The sequence below is a fragment of the Myotis lucifugus genome, unplaced genomic scaffold (genome assembly GCF_000147115.1).
Source record: "Myotis lucifugus unplaced genomic scaffold, Myoluc2.0 scaffold_1197, whole genome shotgun sequence".
Classification (NCBI taxonomy): Eukaryota; Metazoa; Chordata; class Mammalia; order Chiroptera; family Vespertilionidae; genus Myotis; species Myotis lucifugus.
This window is the reverse complement of record NW_005872245.1, coordinates 7,023-10,651: the sequence shown is the minus strand read 5'-3', so window position 1 is coordinate 10,651 and position 3,629 is coordinate 7,023. Positions and strand designations below refer to the sequence as shown.

General features: G+C 37.7%; 1 pseudogene; it reads left to right on the top strand.

The window, feature by feature from the left end:
* Positions 1–239: 239 nt before the first annotated feature.
* LOC102426689 lies at positions 240–1,230 on the top strand (annotated as a pseudogene).
* The last annotated feature ends 2,399 nt before the right edge of the window (positions 1,231–3,629 follow it).

Sequence of the window (3,629 nt, the reverse complement as noted above, 5' to 3'; positions counted from 1 at the left end):
TCCCTTAAGGCTCACCATCTAAACAACGGTTTTCTTCTTGTTGTTTAATTCCTAGTTTTCAAACTTTAGCAAATATGAAATTCATCTGGAGGGCTTGTTAAAACATAGATCATCACTCCAGGAGTTTAATGCAGTAAGTAGTACCAAGAATTTACGTTTCTATCAAGTTGCCATTGGATGTTACTGTTAGACTCCTGGGGACCATTCAGTTTATTTTATTTTCTCCCATCTGTTCCATCAGGTTCATGAACAACATGTTACCTGGAAACCAAACAGACGTTTCAGAATTCCTACTGCTGGGATTGACAGATGATCCGGAATTGCAGTCCCTCCTCTTCTACCTGTTCCTGTCCATCTACCTGGCCACTGTTCTGGGAAACCTGCTCATCATCCTGGCTGTCATCTCCGACTCCCACCTGCACACACCCATGTACTTTTTCCTCTCCAACCTGTCCTTTACTGACATCGGCGTAATCACAGTCACCATCCCAAAGATGCTGGTGAACATCCAAGCACAGAATCAGAGCATCACTTATATAGGCTGCCTTGCCCAGATTGGCTTTGCCCTGGTTCTGAATGGATTTGAGAATTTTCTCCTTGCAGCAATGGCCTATGACCGCTATGTGGCCATTTGTCACCCCTTGAGGTACACAGTTATCATGAATGCCCATCTCTGTATTCTGCTCATTGTACTTCCACTGTTCCTTAGTACAGTGGCTGCCTTGCTCCACAGTCTGATGGTGTTGCGGTTGTCTTTCTGCAAGGATCTGGAAATCCCTCACTTCTTCTGTGAGCTTGCTCAGGTCCTGAAGCTCGCATGTTCTGACACCCTCATCAATAACCTTCTGTTATATGTCCTTATAAGCCTGTTTGGTGGTATTCCTCTGTGTGGAATCATTTTCTCTTATAGTCAAATTGTCTCTTCTGTATTGAGAATCCCATCACTGGGGGGAAAGCTTAAAGTTTTTTCCACTTGCGGGTCTCACCTCTCAGTTGTCTCCTTGTTCTATGGAACTATTTTTGGTGTGTATATTAGTTTTGCGATTGCTGAGTCATCCAGGAAGACTGCAGTGGCTTCCATGATGTACATTGTATTTCCTCAAATGATGAATCCCTTTATCTATAGCCTGAGGAACAGGGACATGAAACAAGCCTTGAAGAAACTTGTTGGTAGGATACCTTCTTTTCTGAATTTGTGCCATTTACTTTGGGCAAGGGTTTCTAGAATGAGGGAACGTGAAAGAAATCCTGGTTGAGTCACAGTGTTTAATTTTTCCATCACCATTCTTGTAAGATGGCTAGACAACATAATGACCAAGTTAATTTTAACTTGAGGTTGAAACCTGACTTTAATTTTTTCCTGGCTCTATGGCACTTGACACAATTTTAATCTTCTAAACTTAATTTCTTAGCTTAGGGTCTATAGAAGCAAAGCCTGAGGCAAGGGTTCTAGTTTTAGAGATTTTTTTTATCACTCTCACAGGTGGAAAGTATTGGAACAAGGCTGTGGTGATACCTAGAGGATAGCTTCCAATTGTTCCATGGAAGGGTCATGTTAATTGCACCCTGGAATTAGGCCTATAGTAGACTAAGAAAACTAAACTTTTATATACCTATTTGGTAATAAAATTGATCATTTGCTGGTATACTATATTCTTTTGAGAAACATTATCAGCTACTATACTGTTTCATTATCTATGAAATCTGCATAATTAGATTATGTCAGTGGTTTGAAAAGATCGTGAGGTATTTGAACTTTATCAGTGAGGAAGTCTTCATTTCTAATAATAAAAGAACCTTTCACTCTAATGTGCCCAAGCAATAAAGAGAGTTAGCTTCCATGAGGACTTTACAGGTAAGAAATGCATAGGAACTGGATTGTAAGGACTCATTCAATCTGCCAGGTGTTGTCTTGTCCTCAGAATCACCAGGTAGTGTCGCCAGATGGAGACGTCATAAGGGTACCTGATGCCTGAGAAAGAACTCTTTTTCTTCTTGGAGTCAGATAATTATAGATTTCCCATGGAGTCAACCAGAATATATCTCTGTAGTGGGTGAAATAGTGGCCCTGAAAAGTATGCCCACTTTCTGTTTTTCCTAATGCATTAAAATTATATGATATATTGGGGGAATGCTACTTAGTTGGACTTGGGGTATTTGTAGAAGATGACTTTATCTCAGATTATATGGGTAGACCCTTAATATAATCATACATATGCTTATAAAATAGACCTAACAAAAATTACACAGAGAAAAGGAGAAGGCAATGTAACATGGCAGTGGAAATTGAATTGATGCAGCCAATATTTGATTTCCAGTATTTAATCAGTTTTTCCAGATTTTTTATGATATCATTGTTTATAACATATAAGATTCAGTGTATAATGTGTTGATTTGATACATTTATGTATTGAGAAATGATTATCACCATAGCATTAGCTAAAACCTCCATCCTGTTACCTAATTACCATTTTACCATTTCTCTTTGTGATGAGAACATTTAAGATCTACTCTCTTAGCAATATTCAAGTATAGAACACAGCCTTATTAGTTATAATCATCATGCTGTACATTATAGCCTCAGAACTTAACCTTATAATTGGAAGTCTGTACCCTTTGGCTAACATCTGCCCATTTCTCCCACCTTCCATACCCTGGTAACCCACATTCTATTCTGTGTCTAGATTCCACATAGAAATGATATTATACAGTCTGACTTATTTCAGTTAGCATGATGCTTTTGAGTTTCATCCCAATTGTTGCAAACAGCAGGATTTCCTTATGTCTTATAGCTGAATAATATTTCATTGGATATGGAGATATCTATACATATCTCAAATATTCTTTATCCATTCATGTGTTGCTGGACATGGTCATTCAAGTTGTTTCTATAACTTGGCTATTGTGACTAATGCTGCCATGAACACAGGTGAGCTCTATGAGATCCCAATTTCAATCCTTTTGGATCTATACACATCAATAGGAATGCTGGATCACAGGGCACATTCTCATGAAAAAACAAATGTCCAATGCCTCCTTTGGCCTCAGTTAAATTTTCATATAGATGAGGTGTTACTTGGTACTATTGTTCTGTATGTTCCAGAACCAAAGCATTTTACTCACTATAGCTCCATATTATCTACTATTTGGTAAAGCAAATGCTTCACTTTGTTATTTGCCATCAAGTAGAATAATCTTTCTCTATTGCTCTTTTATATAAAGTTCAAAATCAGCTTCTCCAATACAATAAAATTCTAGGATTTGTCTTAAATTTAAAAAGCTATTGGGGAAAATTAACATCTCTATGATATTGTGTATATCTATTTCATTTAAAAATATTCTTTCCATTTTTGATAAAAACTCTCAGAAAGGTGGGAATAGAAGGATCATACCTCAACATAATAAAAGCCATATATGACAAGCCCACAGCCAACATCATACTCAATGGTCAAAAACTAACACCATTTCCCCTAAGAACAGGAACAAGACAGGGATGCCCACTCTCACCACTCCTGTTCAACATAGTACTGGAAGTATTAGCCATTGCAATTAGGCAAGAAGAAGAAATAAAAGGCATCCAAATTGGAAAAGAGGAAGTAAAACTGTCCTTATTTGCAGATGACATGATA